This window comes from Ictidomys tridecemlineatus, chromosome 4, assembly GCF_052094955.1.
Source record: "Ictidomys tridecemlineatus isolate mIctTri1 chromosome 4, mIctTri1.hap1, whole genome shotgun sequence".
In the NCBI taxonomy this organism is placed as follows: Eukaryota; Metazoa; Chordata; class Mammalia; order Rodentia; family Sciuridae; genus Ictidomys; species Ictidomys tridecemlineatus.
In genome coordinates this window covers 62,187,148-62,205,376 of record NC_135480.1, presented here as the reverse complement: position 1 = coordinate 62,205,376, position 18,229 = coordinate 62,187,148, and the positions used below count along the sequence as shown (strand labels likewise).

The following is an 18,229-nucleotide window of genomic DNA, read 5'->3' as shown; positions in this document are numbered from 1 at the left end:
TCTATTTCAAAAAAAATGAAAGGGCTGGGGATGTAGCTCAGTGGTTAAGCACCCCTGGGTTCAATCCCCACTACCAAAAAGCCAAAATAAAACAAAAATAAGGAACTATGGGCTGGAGGAATAGTAGATCACTTGCTTACCATGCGCAAGGCCCTAGATTTAATCCCCAGCACAGAAATAATTAAGTAAATAAAAAGGAACTGTTGCCACCGGGCGCAGTGACGCATGCCTATAATCCCAGCAGCTGGGGAGGCTGAGGCAGGAAGATTGCAAGTTCAAAGCCAGCCTCAGCAAAAGGTGAGGCACTAGCAACTCAGCGAGAACCTGTCTCTAAATAAAATATAAAATAGGGCTGGGGATGTGGCTCAGTGGTTGAGTACACCTGAGTTCAATCTCTGGTACCCACCCCCCCAAAAAAAAGAACTGTTGTCAGTTATTTAGCATTGCAAGAAAAGCATTCTAGGCAAAAATATGAAAGGGTATGTTTGGGGAACAGCAAGCAGCAGGATATGAATGGAATTTAAGCAGTAGGGAAGGAGGCAGGGTGAAAAGATAAAATTGGAGAGGTATTCAGAGGCCAGGTTATGAAGAACTCCATATGCTATGCTAAGGAGTTTGGTCTTTACTCTCTATAGGCAATGAGATGCTCTTGCAGATTTTAAGCACAGGAATGATATCGACCTTGAATTTGGAATAGGAAGCAGATGAGTGATAGAACAGGAAGAAGTAAAACTGAGTCAAAGAGAACAAGTGAGGTGGTTCTTGCCATAGCCCATTATTAGAACAGGCTGAAGGAGGGTGTGGTTGCATACACCTGTGATCCCAACTACTTGAGAGTCTGAGGCTAGAGGACAGCAAGCTTGAGAGCAGCTCAGGCAATTAAGCAATTTAGGGAAACCCTGTCTCAAAGTAAAAAAGGGTGAGGATGTAGTACAGTACTGCAAAAAAAAAAAAAAAAAAAAAAAAAAAGTAATGACAGCTGAAGCCAGACTATAGGAAAGAAAATAATTTGGCTGTGATTGGCTGACTAGGTAACTGGAGTATTTTAGTTCCACCACCTCCTAGGAGTTTTTTTGTTTCTGTTTTTGTTTTTTGCTTGTTTGTCTATCTTGTGGTCCTGGGGATTAAACCCAGGGTCTTGTGCATGCAAGGCAAGCACTCCACCAACTGAGCTATATCCCCAGCATTCCTCCTAGGAGTTTTAAAACTAAATTATGGTATAAATTGAAGAAAAGCAAATCTGTGACTGAATGCTGACTCAACCATTCCCAAACTGAGACCTTAGGCAAGTTGTTTAATATCACTGTAACTCAATTATCTTTTCTTCACAATATAAATAATAATAGTACAACCTCATGGGACTGAAAATTTATCTTAAGCTCTGAGTCAGTTTCCTCTATTGTGAAATGACAATATTTATATCTGTCCTGTTAGTGTTTTTGAGAAAGTTAGATGTAACATGTAAAGTGACCAGCATGGCCTTAGTAAGCGCTTATCAAATAGTAGCTGAATGACTAATGATGAAAAAACAGATTGAAACAGAAAAGAAATAAGAAAAAGGATTTGATAAAATGTGAGGACTCCTAAAATCATCAAGTCTTGCGAATGTCCAGAAAGATAAGCAATTCATTGTTTTACATCCTATGCCTACTACTCATAAGACACTTGATAATTATCTGCTGAATAAACTACCAAATGCAGTTCATGAGCATCTAGAGAAAAACAATGGGGAGGATGTACTCTATAAGCAGTTCAGTAAAACAACAATTTGGGTTTGAACCCTAATTCTGACTCATATTAGCTATGTCATCTTAGAGAAAGAGATTGACTTCTCTGGACCTCAATTATTTATGTAAAAAATTCAGATACTATTACCCCTTTTACCAGGTAAACATTTAACAAATATTTGTTAAATGTTCACTACCAGACTTCATTCCAAGTCTTAAGAATTAGGCAATAACAAAACTAATGAAGACTTTATCCCAATGATGTTTATATTCAGGGGAAGGGTACAGAGAGTTTTTTAAAAATTATATGTGTAGAATACATTAAGGAGTAATATCTGCCATTAAGAAAAATAAAGCAAGGTAAAGGGATAGAGACTGATAGAGGTATTTTACATACAGTGTAACAGAAGACTTCTCTGATGAGATGATGTTCAGGCACAAATCTAAATAAAGTCAGAGGGTGAGTCATATGGATATCAAAAGAAAGAATCTGCAAAAATCTGGGGTGGGAAAGTGCTTAGATCATCCAGGAATAGGAAGGCACCAGTGTGGCAAAGCTGAATAACTAGCATAAAATGAGGGAACAGATTACATAAGGCCTTATGGGCAATGGTAAGGATTGTAGATTTTATTTTGAGTAAGAGGAGATACCACTGGAGAATTTTGAGCTGAAGAGTGGTAATGTAAGCTAACTTGGTTTTGAAAGAATCACTCTGATTTTAGTGTGAAGGAGAGAAGTTAAAAGTAAACACAGGGAGATCAGATAGAAAGAAGAGTGATGGTAGCAAAAGTGATGTGAAGATAAAGAGCTGCTCCCCAATGGTTTAGCAAAACAGAAAGCATTAGGCTAAAAACTGGAGGTCAGAAATGGCTTGATTTAGCTGGGCACCATGCCAAATGCCTGTAAACCTAGGAATCTGAAGACAGGAAAATTACAAGTCTGAAGCCAGCCTCAGCAATTCAGAAAAAAAAAACAAAACAAAAAAAAACATTTTTATAAAGGTTGGGGATATGTAGAGAGCCTCTGGGTTCAACACCACAAAAAAAAAAAAAAAAAAGTCTTCAACAGGTTTTGTTGAAGAATTGGGTATAAAATAAGAGAAATAACAGTGACAAGGATTACAATCAGATGACTGGAACTGCCTTTAGCTGAAAATGGGGAAGAAGTAAGATGGTAGGGGATTAAAGATGCTTAGTAGGGGCTGGGGATGTGGCTCAAGTGGTAGCGCGCTCGCCTGGCATGCGTGCGGCCCGGGTTCGATCCTCAGCACCACATACAAACAAAGGTGTTATGTCTGCCTAGAACTAAAAAATTTTAAAAATAAATAAATAAATAAAGATGCTTAGTAGTCATAGAAGCAGACATGAAGAAAGAAAAATGCTATGTGAACTATGAATGCTACTGTTAGCTATATTTGTTACTAATATCCTTACCTCAAGTGGGAAAAGCCTTGCTTAAAAATGGTATTGTTCCTCAGGCACAGCACCTACAGCAAAACAGCCATGTTAGGACAATCAACCTTGCACAGGACTTCAAGTTCCTCTTTGCAAAGAGGCTGGAAACCCCTAGTACACAAACCAAAACATAGTATCCAAAGTTTCTTACCTAGCAAAGAAGATAGCCTACAGTTAATGCCAAACATGCAAGCAACCAAAGTAATCATCTTTCCTAAATGCTGAAAAACAAAAGTCCTCTCCCCTTTGCTTTCCCATCCTGTTTCCCCTCTACAATTTGATCCATGTTTTTCTAATATCAACCAACACATATTAAAGAGGGGCTTTTAAAAATCTTTAATTCTCAAACACTACAAGACAATTTTATAAATGAGGCAATTGAGGTCCAGAAAGATTATATTCCAAAAAAATTATGGTTGATAAAGAGGCTAAGAGGACTCTCATTCCAAAGGCTATGCCTCTATTACAGCACATTGTCTCTTTCAAAAATAATTATAATAATAACAATACTGAGAGGTGACAATAGTAACAGCTTTCCTCCTTTATTTAAATCTCACTCTAGAGCCTGGAAAAATGGCTCAGTGGTAGAAAGTTTGCCTAGTATGCACAAAGGCCCTGACTTCCATCCCCATCATACACACACACACACACACACACAAAAAAAAAAAAAAAAAAAAAAACTCATCCTGCCCAGCAGCACTCATTTGGAAGATCAGAAGTATCCTTTTTTGATACTGGGGAATTGAACCTGAGACACTCTACCACTGAGCTACATCTCCCCAGCCCTTCCCCACCATTTTTTTGTTTGTTTGTTTGTTTGTTTTATTTTGGTTTTTTTTTTTATGCCAGTGATTCAACTCAAGGTTGCTTAACCACTAAGCCACATCCCCAGCCCTTCTTATTTTATATTTTGAGACAGTCTCATTAGATTGTTTAGAGTCTCGCTAAATTGAAGTTGGCTTCAAACCTGCAATCCTCCTGCTCTCAAGTTACTGGGATTACAGGCATGAGCCATCATGCCCAGCCCCTAGCCCTTTTTGTTTTTCACTTTGAGACAGAGTCTCATTAAGTTGCTGAGGGCCTAAATTGCTAAGACTGGCCTCAAACTTGTGATCCTCCTGTTTCAACCTCCTGAGCTATTGGGATTACAAGCATGTCCCATTACACCTGGATCAGTAGTATCTTTACTAAAGCAATATTTAACATATAGTAGGTCTCTTTGTGAACTAGATAACAAATACTAAATGTCTATCCTTAAGGTCCCATAGAATAAAGAGAAAATTCTGCCCACTAGGAGAAATAATTCATTCAACATGTATGTGTGAAAAGCTCATTATGCAAAAATGAAAAATCTGAGAAATTTTTCTAGTCAAGTGGAACCTAAGGAAACATGATGACTACATATAATATTCTAGATGGGATCCTGAACCAGAAAAAGGTAATTTTCAACTTAGGAAATCTGAATAAAGCACAGACTTTAGTTAACTATAATATATCAATATTGGTTCATTAATCATTAAAAATGTATCCTACTAATGTAAAATATTAATAATAGAGGATACGCGTTATCGCATTATATATGAACTTTACCATTGTTGCAGCTTTTCTGTAATTAAAAACTATTCTAAAATAAAGTTTGTTTTTAAAAGGCTTTTATGTGTCAACTACTGTGCTAAGTTTTTCTTTCTTTCTTTCTTTTTTTTTTTTTTTTAGTTGTAGATGGACACAATACCTTTATTTTATTTGTTTATTTTTATGTGGTGCTGAGGATCGAACCAGTGCCTCACATGTGCCAGGCAAGTGCTCTGAGCTACAACCCCAACCCTACTGTGCTTAATTTTACTTTATTTTATTTTTTTTTTAAAGAGAAAGTGAGAGAGGTGGAGAGAGCGAGAGAATTTTTAATATTTATTTTTTAGTTCTCGGCGGATATAACATCTTTGTTTGTATGTGGTGCTGAGGATCGAACCTGGGCCGCATGCATGCCAGGCGAGTGCGCTACCGCTTGAGCCACATCCCCAGCCCACTGTGCTCAATTTTAAAGAGAATATAAAAACAAAATGTTAACAACATGAATGAACTTTGAAAACATATTAAATGAGAAGTGGGGCATAGTGGCACATGTCTGTAATCCCAGAGGGTAGAGAGACTGAGACAGGAAAAGCGCATGTTTGAGGCCAGCCTCAGCAACTTAGTGAGGCCCTCAGGAATTTAGTGAGACTCTGTCTCAAAATAAAAAATAAAAAGGGCTGGGGATGTAGCTCAGTAGTAAAGCATCCCTAGGTTCAATCTCCAGTACCAAAAAGAAGAAGAAAAACTAAACGAAAAGAGCCAGTCACAAAGGACCAAATATTATATAACTGCATTTCTATGAAACATCAGATGAGGCAAATTTATAAAGAAAAGTTGTATATAAACAATTGTCTATGGCTAGAGAGTATGGGAGCTGGGATGACAACTAAAGGGTAAAGAGTTTCTTTTTGGAGGGATGAAATGATACCCTTATTTTAAAGAGTGAAGCAATACCACCTATTTTACGTGCAGTCAAAATAGGTGACATGCCCAGTTATCCCACTCCTCAGTTTATAACCAAAGGACTTAAAATCATACTATAGTGACATGGCCACATCAATGTTTATAACAGCTCAACTCACAATACCTAAACTATGGAACCAATCTAGATGCCCTTCAACAAATGAATGGATAAAGAAAATGTGGTATATATACACAATGGAATATTACTCATCTTTAAAGAAGAATGAAATTATGGTATATGCAGGTAAATGGATGGAGTTGGAGAATATTATTCTAAGTGAAATAAGCCAATCCCAAAAAAACGAAGACCAAATGTTTTCTCTGATAAGTGAATGCTGGTCCATAATGGTGGGGAGGTAGGAAAGAATGAAGGAACTTTGGTTGGGAGAGGGGAGTGAAGGGAGGGGAGTGGTGTGGGGTGGGAAGGACAGTGGAATGAGTTGGACATTATTACCCTATATATATGTGTGTACGTGTGTGACTGCACCATGTACAGCTGGAGGAATGAGAAGTTGTGCTCCATTTGTGTATAATGTGTCAAAATGCATTCTACTGTCATCTATAACTAATTAGAACAAATTTTTAAAATTAAGAGGAAAAAAATTGATGTTATGAACAATGAGCACACGTGGCATAATATCCAGGTGGAGATAGCAGAAGTTCTTAGTTCTTGCAGTGTTATAGGCATAGCTAAGGATCTGCTCAAAATCATGAACCTTCTTCCTAGACAAATGCCTATAGCATGGTTATATAAAAAGTTCCCATATTACTTCAAGAAATTCACTGAAACTCTTAACTTCACCCAAGGATCTCTATGCTACACTAAGAGACACCCACAGGCAAGGGTCACCTCTCAGGCAATGGTGCACACTCAATCAAAGTTTGTTTTGGTAAAGAGATAATTAGAAAGTAGTAAATGAATTATAATCATTGCTACTATTTACTAAGCACCAATATCTATTTTGTTCCTAACTTAACTCTATCTATGAATCATAATAACCTTAAAAGAAATATTACTGTCTCCATTTTCTAGTGGAGGAAAGTGAGATTAAGTAATTTACTCAAGTAATTTCCTATCAAACCTATGTAGGATTATCAGTTTCTCTGACTCCAAAGTCCATAATTTCTCCTCTATTTTATACCATCTCTCAAACAAATGAAGGGGTAATACTTAGGAAATCATAAGGGCAAAAGATCAAACTTAAGAAAAGTCTCTCAGTGAACATGAGGCCATTAGAATTGGGAAGGACATGAACAGATAGAATGAAAGGCAAAAAGCACAAATGTTCCAAAAAAGCACAATTAAATGACAGACCAAAGACTTTTCAAGTGTGTGTGCAATATTTTTACCTCCTATTAACAAGCATAACCCCTGGAGAGCCCCTGGAGAGCGCAGGTGGCTGCCCCATTACAGGCCACACTTCAAAGTGACAACAGATAACTCAAAAGTCCCTTCAGGTCCAAGACCATGACAAACAGAATAGAAATCAGAGTGAACTGAATATATATTTTAAATGGGTCATTTTATACTGAAGAGGCACTGTATAGAAAGAGCCAGATGAGTCTGCTTTCTCCTCATTTTAACTGTTCAGATTTCTTAGTCTCTAGCTAAGGATATAATTATCTAAAAGCTAGACTTAAACAGTTGACAACTTTCTGGAAGACATTCAAATTGTGGTGTGAACTCTTCAGCTCTGGGAAATGTGCTTCCTTCCCTCTGCTATGCTTGGCATTATTTATTAGGACAAAAGTAATCTATTTTGAGACTGAATCCACAAATACTCCCTCCCCACAATCAGCAGATGAAGAGCAGCTCTGGCTCAGCAAGTGGAAGAAGAGGTTTTGTGATGCCAGTGAATGAATGAACGAGGACACAGCTGCCACAGTGGGTTACAAAAATAGTTGTACCATGAGCTCTGCAGCCAGGAACCAAGAAAGGACTGCACAGCTACCAAAAAACCAAAGTCACAGGACAAAATCTATAGCATGTGGGTATCTTCAAACACTAGAGCCTACAGAGTGTCATGAATACAGTGGTTCAGGGGTCCTCTGGGCCAGCAAATGAGAGATGTTTAACAGAATATATTTGTGGGTTTTTTTTAATATTTATTTCTTAGTTTTCGGCGGACACAACATCTTTGTTTGTATGTGGTGCTGAGGATTGAACCTGGGCCGCACGCATGCCAGGAGAGCGCGCTACCACTTGAGCCACATCCCCAGCCCTATGCCAACCTTCTGATTGATGCAACTAACAACTGCTTCTATTAAGGAGAAAAAAAATAAAGGTAAGTTGCCCAAAGTCATAGGGCTGGTAAGAGGTGCCAGGACTTTAAAACCAGATCTGCCTAAATCCAAAGTCCATGTCTTTCATTCTGCCACACTGCCTCCCAAAACAGTGACATCAACTCACACTAGTAAAATTCATGTTAATATTAATAGCCTCAATAATCCTACCATTTGTTGAGGACCTGATGCCAAACATCCTCTTATTTAATCCTCACAACCATTTGGGGAAGTAGATATTTCTACCCTATTTATAGTGAGGAAATCAAAGCTCAGAAAGGCAAATTAATATACCTAATACACACAGCTGATAAAGGATTGTGTTCTAGATGACCCAGCAATTGAGAGTCTTTCCTCTAGCAAGTTCTGATATTTCATGAAGCTTTTATGTTCTTCCCTGACCTGAACAACATCTTGATCTGCATTCCAATTTTTGCAATGGCAGCATCTTAGCCATCCTTGAAAACAACAGTCCCTGTCGGGGTTCATCAGAAGCTTCAAGTTGACCTAGGCCCACTGGTGCTCACCTGTAATCCCAGCTACTTGGGAGGCTGAGCCAGAAGGATCACAAATTTGAGGTCAGCATGGGCAACTTAGTGAGACCCTGCCTCAAAAAAGAAAAAGGGTTGTTGATGTAGCTCAGTGGTAGAGCAACCTCAATTCCCCAGTATGGTTAAAAATACACACACACTGGGCTGGGGATGTGGCTCAAGCGGTAGCTCGCTTGCCTGGTATGCGTGCGGCCCAGGTTCGATCCTCAGCACCACATACAAACAAAGATGTTGTGTCCACTGAAAAGTAAAAAATAAATATTGGAATTTTCTCTCTCTCTCTCTCTTTAAAAAAAAAAAATACACACACACACAGAAAAGGCTTCAAGTTGAGCTGAGGTGAACACCTATAGTCCAAGCTACTTAGGAAGCTGAGGAAGGAGAATCACTTGAGACCAGGAGTTTGAGGCAGGCCTGAGTAACATCTCAAAACAAACAAAAAGATGGTACACACCTGTAATCCCAGGGTCTTGGGTGACTGAAGTAGGAGAATTGAAAGTTAGAGGCCAGCCTCATCAACTAAGCAAGGCCCTAAGACTTAGCAGGATCCTGTCTCAAAATAAAAAATAAGTAACTCCACATCATGTACAACCACAAGAATGAGATTAGGGGCTGGGGTTGTGGCTCAATGGTAGAGTGCTCGCCTAGCCTGTGTGAGGCACTGGGTTTGGTCCTCAGCACCACATAAAAATAACTAAAATAAAGGTCTTGTGTACACCTACAACCAAAAAAAATTTAAAAAACAAAGACTGAGAAGTTGTACTCCATGTGTGCATGACAGTCAAAAATGCACTCTGCTATGATATATATCTAAAAAGAACAAATTTTTAAAAATAAAATTAAATTATAAAATAAAAAGGGCCAGGCACAGTGGCATAAGCCTGTAATCCAAGCAGCTCAGGAGGCTGAGGCAAGAGGACTACAAGATCAAAGCCAGCATCAGCAACTTAGCAAGATCCTAAGCAACTCAGCGTGACCCTGTGTCTAAATAAAATATTTTTTAAAAGGACTGGGGATGTGGCTCAGTGGTTAAGCACTCATGAATTTGATCTCTAGTTCCAAAACAACCCAATCACACAGAGAGAGAGAAAAAAATCCAGAAGCTTTAGGTTCTTTTCATAATCATGAGTTTCCACCACTACCTGTCTTACACAAAGGAACAAGGCTAGCCCCTCTGTCCATAATGATCCATCTGCTACTGAAACCTATCTGGACCAGAACTGAAACATCTGCAGATGTCACATGTAGAAAATCCAAACCAACTTCCCCAATAACTTCCATAGTTTTAACCTACTTCCCCACTCTGGTATGACACAGAATAAGTTCAAAGCTTATTTTTCACAGGAGCACCTCAAGTATTTAGAGGCAATCATCACTGTTTCCAGCTTCTCTCTTCCCAAGTTCTTTCAAAATGGCTTTTATTTCTTGTTTTTCCTTTGGCTATACTTTTCTTGAACATGTTTATGTCAATGATCTACATCTGATGTTTTATATATTTTATTGCTACATAATAATTATAAAGAGTAGCAGGATTCATTAGGCAATATTCATACATACATATAACAATTTGGTCAGTCTCATTCTCTAGCACCTTCCATTTTCCTTTCCTTGTCCCTCCCTCATCAGTTTGCTCCACTCTACTGATCTCCCGCCTATCATTATTTTAGTGTGTTATAATTATATTATTGTGTTATATGTATGTATATATGTGTGTATGTGTATATGGAACTCATTATAGTATGTTCATATGTGGGCATAACATAATTTGGTGGATTTCGTACTCCAATACTTCCCCATGTCCTTTTCTCCTCCCTCCCTCTTGATTCCCCTTCCACTACTCTATTGGTCTTCCTTCTATTTTTCTGAGATCCTTTGTTTTAGCTATTTATTTTTTTATGTGGTGCTGAGGATTGAACTCAGTGCCTCAAGCATTCGAGGCAAGTGCTCAACCACTGAGTTACAACCCCAACCCTATGAGATCCTTTTTTAGAAATTATTTTCCCTTCCCACCCTCCCCTCTTCCACATAAGAGAAAATATTTGACTCTTGAATTCCTGGGTCTGGCTTATCTCACTTATGATGTTCTCCAATTCCATCCATATACCATTAAATGACATTTCATTCTTCTTAATAGCTAAATAAAAGTCCAATGTATATATATATATGCCACATTTTCTTTATCCATTCATCTGCTGATGAGCACCAAAACTAATTCCATAATTTGTCTACTATGAACTGCACTGCTATAAATACTGTTATACAAGTATCACTACAATATGCTGATTTAGTGTTTTTGGATAAAACAAGGATAGCTAGGTCATATAATGGTTTCACACTTAGTCTTTTTAAAGGAATCTGCATACTGCTTTCCAAAGTGGTTGTAATAATTTGCAATCCCACCAAAAAAAAAAAATGTGCCTTTCCCCCATATCCTTACCAGCAATTATTATTTGTATTCTTGATGACCACCATTCCAACTGACAAGAGATGAGTATTCCTTTGGGTGTAGTTTTGATTTGCATTTCCCTGATTGCTAAGGATGTTGAACATTTTTTTCATATATTTGTTAGCTATTTGTATTTCTTCTTTCAAAACATGGAACTTTATTTATTTTTATGCAATGCTGAGAATCAAACCCAGTGCTCACACATGCTAGGCAAGCACTCTACCACTAACCCATTAGCTTTTTAATTTTATGACATCCCATTTATTGATTCTTGGTTTTATTTCTTGAGCTTTAGGAATCTTATTAAGGAAGTCTGTACCTGTGCCATTATGTTGAAGTGTTGACCCTATGTTTTTTTCTAGCATTTGCACAGTTTCTGTTCTAAATCCTAGGTCTTTGATTCATCAAAGCTTGTCTCTGCACAGATCCTTCTGGCAGTTAAGAACACAAGTTTTATAATCACACTGATTTGAGTTTCCTTATCTCTTGTGTCTGCCAGGATTATCTCATAAAATTGTGAAGACAAAATAAGATCATGCAATTGATAGCAGTTTATTAACTACAGAATATCAATATTCTTGCTTACATTATCCTTCACACCTTACAAAGTACCTACTCCTACTAACTCTATCCTCTAAAATTCTGACAACAATTCTATGTGGTAGGTATCATTATCTATATGCAATTCATAGAAAACTGAAGCACAGAGAGGTTAGATAACCTGCCCAAGGTCATATACCTAGCAAAAGATAGAACCCAGGTCAGATGTGAATCTCATGAGATTTTTCCATAAATGTAAAGGATGAACTTATACTTTAAGATAGCCCAAAGTAAGGATGGTCACAATGTTAAGGGACAGTTAGATAAGAATGGCTGGAACATAAGGATAAGAGAATAATTCTATAAAATGGGCCCACTGAGTCAGTCACTGTGGCATATGCCTATAATCCCAGGGGCTCAGGAGGCTGAGACAGGAGGATCACAAGTTCAAAGGCAGCATCAGCAAAAGCAAGGCTCTAAGCAACTCAATGAGACCCTGTCTCTAAATAAAATACAAAATAGGGCTGGGGATGTGGCTCAGTGATTGAGTGCCCCTGAGTTCAATTCCTGGTACCACCAATAAATAAATAAATAGGCCCACTGTTCTGACCCCAAAAGTAATTTGCCTACAGCCCCACTTAGTCTAAGTGGACAGGATGTGTCACATTCCTCAGTAAACTGAGGCATGGACAAAGGTCAGAAAGTCAGCATAGGTGATAAAAGGATGGGGGTTGAAAGAAGATGACATCTTTTTTCAAAGAGAGAACAATGGGTTACTAACAGTTAACCTCAGTGCTCCAGCCTTTGGTCAAGGACATGGGGGAGAGAAAAAAAAGACAATAATTAAAGAGGGGGTTCTGTGATTTATTAGAAAGCAAGTCTCATCCTGTCCCATGGGCTTTTTGTTTTGAAGGCCCCATTTCTCTTCAGAGAAGTCTGTCTCTATCTCCCTTTCTCAAATAAAACTTGCTCTCTATGTTTGCCTTGGGTCTGGGGTGTTTATTCTTTAAAACTGGGGAACAAGAACCTGTACCCAAGATCAGTATCAATAACACCACACACAATCAGGTGTCAAAAGATAATACTAGCTAGGAGTTCAGGAAAAAATGGGCACTTGAGCCAGAATGGTCAGAAAAGTTTTATGGAAAAAAAGAAATGTGAGCTGGGTCTTGAAGAATGGAGGTTCCAATAGGTGGTGCCAAGGAGGAGGATATTCAAAGAAAAAAGGAATCACAAGATTAAAAATCAGGAATTCAGGGTTGGGTCTGTAGCTCAGTGGCTGAGTGCTTGCCTAGCATGTGTGAGGCACTGGGTTCCATTCTCAGAACTGCATAAAAATAAACAAATAAAGGCCTTATGTCCATTTACAACTACAAAAACAATTTTTTTAAATCAGGAATTCAGCATTTGAAAAATAATGAAAACCAGGCAAAATTGGTCCTCTCCTATTGTCCCAGATACTTGAAAGACTAAGGCATGAGGCTCACTTGCAGCTGGGGACAAACCTTAGCAACACAGTGAAAATCCTTCTCAAGAAAGAAAAATAATGCGAAGAATAGCTGGTCAAGCAGAATGAAAGAGTAAAGTAAGTAACAAAGGAGTCTGGAAGGGATCAATTAGACTTGGAGGAGTCCTTGTATTTGTTAGATTGTGGCCTTAGAAGATTTCCTTAGGCTCTTTTGGAGGAAAGAATGGAAGGAAATTGTATTCCTTGAAAAATGATCAGGCAGGCATTCCACAGAATCAAGGCAAACACAGCAGAAGAGTAGTCACCAATGTGACCATCTGTAACAATGGAATTTTCAAACTTTCTGATTATCTTACATTAAATTTACATCAGATCTGGCCAAATTTTCACAAATCGGCTGAGGTGAACAAGTGAGTCAGTTCATAAAGAATTGAGTAAGGGAGGGCCTCCAGAGAAACTCAAACCTAGAGACATTCAGGGGCAGCCCCTAGATAACTACACACAAATCATGAACAGCAATGAGTATGCTGACTTGTGTATTATGGAGTTACAGTCTCTACAACTTAATGCCTAAATTTTTAATGCAAATTTCAAAACAAACACATTAATTTAAGCAGCATGATACAACTGAAAGAGCCCACCCAATTGAAACCTTAAATCTGTTAAAAGAATGGGCAAAGCCAAGCCAGTGGTGAATGTGTTATTCCAGTTACTCTACAGCTACTCAGGTGGCTGAGATAGGACTGCAAATTCGAAGACAGGCTCAGCTACTTAGTGAAACCCTTTCTCAAAAACAAAGCAAAACAGGGCTGGGGATGTGGCTCAAGCAGTAGCGGGCTCCCCTGGCATGCGTGCGGCCTGGGTTGATCCTCAGCACCACATACAAACAAAGATCTTGTGTCTGCCGAAAACTGAAAAATAAATATTGAAATTCTCTCTCTAAAAAAAAAAGCAAAACAGGGCTAGGGATGTAGCTCTGTGTTAAGAGTACCCTAGGTGGAATCCTCAACATGGAGGAAGGGGGAATGGAATGCAATTTTAAGAATGGAGTTTCAAACGATTCTGCAATAGCCACTTAAAGTTTTGAAACAAAAAGTGCAGTTTATCATTACTCTTCCCTTAATCACCAGGTAGCTTCACATCCCAACCAATTCAGCAAGACCAAAAAAAAAAAAAAGAAAATCAGCATAAGAATTCTGTAAATTGATTAAACGCAAAATAAAATAAAATGGCCTGCCCAAGGTCAGAATATTTTTGGTAACCATATATCGGTGTCGGCTTTCTCTTTGTGGGCTCTCCCCTTCCCAGGCCCGGAGTGACAAGTGTGGCAAGTGGAAGGGGCGTGGCGTAGGTCTGTGCGGCCCAGGGAGCCCAAGGCCGAGGAAGCAGAACATCCCCTTTGACTGCGAGCCCGCACAGACTGCTGGGAAGGGCCTATTTCTCCTCAGGTCTCATACCCGGATGTCTGCAAGCCTCCATCCCCAGCTCTGCTCTCTCTACTCCTTTCCCCAGCGCCCTGCCTGGAATCTGTGTTACCTTCCACACGGTTCCGTTCATCTTTTGCTGCTGTGACCTCTAAAAGTGTAGACCGAAGATCCGCACCAGCAGCCGCGACCCCTTTGCGTCTGAAAACGCTGACGGAACGGCCTTGAACAGGTCCGGTAACAATATCCCACCGAGAATCACTCCACTACCGCAGCACCTTGGTTCCGGCAGCTTCCGAGACTCAACGTCGGGAAATGCCCCCAGACTCCACTTCTCGCTACAGCTTGTGTCACCTCCACTGCTGTTTTTCCAGGCAGAATCAGTTGTCATCTCTGTGTTAGACAGGTGTTTTGCACACAGTTCTGGCATCTCCTCTGCTGAACTATATTACTTGTTTTACCATCTCTGCCCCATATTTGATCGAGTTCCTTAAGGACTCAGACCCCGTCTGATTCATTCATTCCAGCGTCTAGCACGGGACGGGGAAATCTTGACTTCTGACCTCTATTTCAGAGCTGACTGACCCAATGTGAACCTGACATTCAATTGCCTTATAATTGGCAACTTTTATCGAGTGGCCACCATGTGCAATAGTTTATACTCACTATATCACTTTATTCCTCACAACAATCCTATTAGGGAAATATCACTCCATCTTATAAAGATATCGATGCATCAGGAAGTTAAGGGAGCTGGGGCTGGGGTTGTGGCTCAGCGGTAGAGCGCTTGTCAAGCACGTGCGAGGCCCTGGATTTGATCCTCAGCACCACATTACAAAATAAATAAATAGATAAATAAATAAATAAATAAATAAATAAAGGGAGAGAGAGAGAAAGCGAGAGGTGTGGTGTTAAGGGACTTGTCTTGGGACAGTTGAGACAGAGCTGAGTTTCAAAATCGGTGTGGTTTTGTAAAGTGTTTTATCTCTGACACACCCCTTCTTACATGAGATAAAATCACTTCACACGTTTACTTACTTAACTCTCAGTAAATCAACCATTTGCATAACACACTTTATGCCAGCACTTCGGTAGATTCCTGGGAACACAAAAATAAGTATTAAATGGCCCCTGACCTTTAGTAGCATATAGAAATTAGTGGGGAAGCCAAGTCATAAACAAGCAAATTAATGAGCAATTATGAATTCAAGTTACAGCAATATACATATAAACTGTGTACAAAGGGAGTGCGTGACAGGTAAAGTCAGCATTATGTGAAATAATAAATATGCAAATTTGAAATACATTGTTTTGTTCAAAAACAATGAACCATTGTTGCTTTTGCTTAGCTTTTATTATTGTTATTGGCGAGGAAATGTGTAAAATCAGAAGAATATGAATGAGGTTTCAATGATAGGTTAATTTGGTTTATTGCCAAAATCCCTATCCTAATATTTTATCAATGCTTCCTATGATGAAATTCTAAGGAGCCACTGAGAGAAATTTATATAAATCTACTTCTCCCCAAAGGTAGCTCTTCTCCCCTCTGTGGCAGATCTGCTAGGAGACTATGATTGTTAATTGTATGTGTCAACCTGACTAATGGGGTGTGCCCAGGTAGTTGGTGAAACATCATTCTGGGTGTTACTGTGATGTTATTTTGAGGTGAGACTAATTTTGGAGGGGTACCAGTGATTGAACCTAGGGGTGCTTAATCATTGAGCCACGTCCCCAGACTTTTTTTATGTTTTATTTAGAGACAGGTTATCGCTAAGGGCCTTGCTAAATTGCTGAGGCTGGCTTTGAACTTGAAGTCCTCCTGCCTCCGCCTCTCCATCTGCTGGAATTTCATGCTTGTGCCACTGCACCCAACTGAAGTTAACATTTATATCAGTGGATTTAATAAAGCAGAATGCCCTTGGGGCTGGGATTGTGGCTCAGCAGTAGAGCGATCCCTAGCAGGGCGAGACCTGGGTTCGATCCTCAGCACCACATAAAAAAATAAAGGCATTGTGTTGTGTCCATCTACACCTAAAAAATAAATTAAAAAAAAAAACAGACTGCCCTACCTAATGTGAGTGGGCCTTATCCACTCAGAGATCTGAACAGAACCTCAGCAACTTAGTAAGGTCCTCTGCAACTTAGAGAGACCCTGTCTCAAAATAAAAAATAACTTTTTAAAGGTCCTCTGTTCCCCTCTATGATGGGCAGTTTCACATCCTCTGTGTTTTTGTTTTGCTAGCAAAAAAATAAAACTTCTTTTTCCTTTTTCTCAAAAAATAAAATACAAAGGACTGGGGATGTGATTCAGTGGTAAAGCATCCTTGGGTCCAATCCCCAGTACCAATAAAATTTAATTTAATTTAATTTTTTTAAAAACCTATCAAATGCTGTGTGTGTTGGGGGGGTCAGATGAGATCTTTCCAGGTGTGTGGTTTCATTTAATCCCCTCATTACCTCTGTGGGGCTAAGGATCCTTAAACCAATTGCATAGATAAGAAACAGAGACAGGAAGAAGGTACCTAGTTAACAAAAGGTCATAATATGGAACTGGAGATGTAGTTCAGTTGGTAGAGTCCTTGCCTCTAATGCATAAGACCCTGGGTTCAAATCCCCAGTACCGGGCTGGGGATGTGGCTCAAGCAGTAGCGCGCTCGCCTGGCATGCATGCGGCCCAGGTTCGATCCTCAGCACCACATACCAACAAAGATGTGTCTGCCAAAAACTAAAAAATAAATATCAAAATTCTCTCTCCTCTCTCTCTCTCTCTTAAAAAAAAAAAAATCCCCAGTACCATTAAAAAAAAAAAAGGTCATGATCAACTCCTGTGTTCCCCCTGCTCCATAGGATTGTGACTGTAGGCTTGCAAAAGGGACAAATGGACTAAGACAAAGAGTTGTTGTCCTTGTCCAGTTCAGATAAATACAAATCTATCTTCATGTTGTTCATAAACTCTGAAGAGTAGGGAAAGTGAAGGGAAAAAGAAGGAATAAAGGAAAGGTTCTTTGTATATATGTAAAAGGATTCCCAAGGCAACTAGAATATTTCAAAAGGTCAGAAAATCTAGAACCCTAAATGGAGGTAAAATCAGAATCTATGGATAAAAAGATATCTTATCAGTATCCATGAATCCATTGGAATGAACATTATTGTTGCCAAATTCTACTGCTGATGTCATGTGTTATGAAGGTATATGAACTTACTCAACTTCTCACATTTTTCCATATTAAATGTGACCAGAAATCCTTATATATCCTTCATTCTTTAGCTACTGACTAATTTTGTGTCTAGCCTCTAAAAACTAAGAATTTATTTTATTTATTTATTTATTTATTTATTTATTTTAGTTTTCAGCAGACACAACATCTTTGTTTGTATGTGGAGCTGAGGATTAAACCTGGGCCACACACATGCCAGGCGAGCTCACTACTGCTTGAGCCACATCCCCAGCCCCCTTTTTTTTAATTTTTTTTTTTTTTTTAGATAAAAGCTAAGAATTTCTTGGGGAAAATAAAGACAGCTTGACATAGGCCACTTTCCAGGTACAAGACTTCTGCTTTTTTACTTCATCCTTGAGCTATCAAGGACAAGTGTGAAGTGTGTGTGTGTGTGTGTGTGTGTGTATGTGTGTGTGTGTGTGTGTGTGTGTGTGTGTGATGCTGGGGATTGAACCCAGGGCCTTATGCATTCAAGGCAAGCAGTCTACCAACTGAGTTATATCCCCAGCCCAAGTGTGAACTTTTTAAAAATATATATAGTTGTAAATGGACAGAATGCCTTTATTTTATTTATTTTTATGA

General features: G+C 39.0%; 1 protein-coding gene across 1 annotated transcript in view; it reads right to left on the bottom strand.

Moving 5' to 3' along the window:
* Mrpl48 (mitochondrial ribosomal protein L48) overlaps positions 1-14,687 on the bottom strand; it is a 56,163-nt gene extending 41,476 nt beyond the window's left edge. Inside the window, exon 1 of the mRNA XM_040284931.2 lies at positions 14,542-14,687. The gene's annotated coding sequence lies outside the window, so the exon portion shown is untranslated. The remainder of the gene's footprint in view (positions 1-14,541) is intronic.
* Between the last annotated feature and the right edge of the window lie 3,542 nt (positions 14,688-18,229).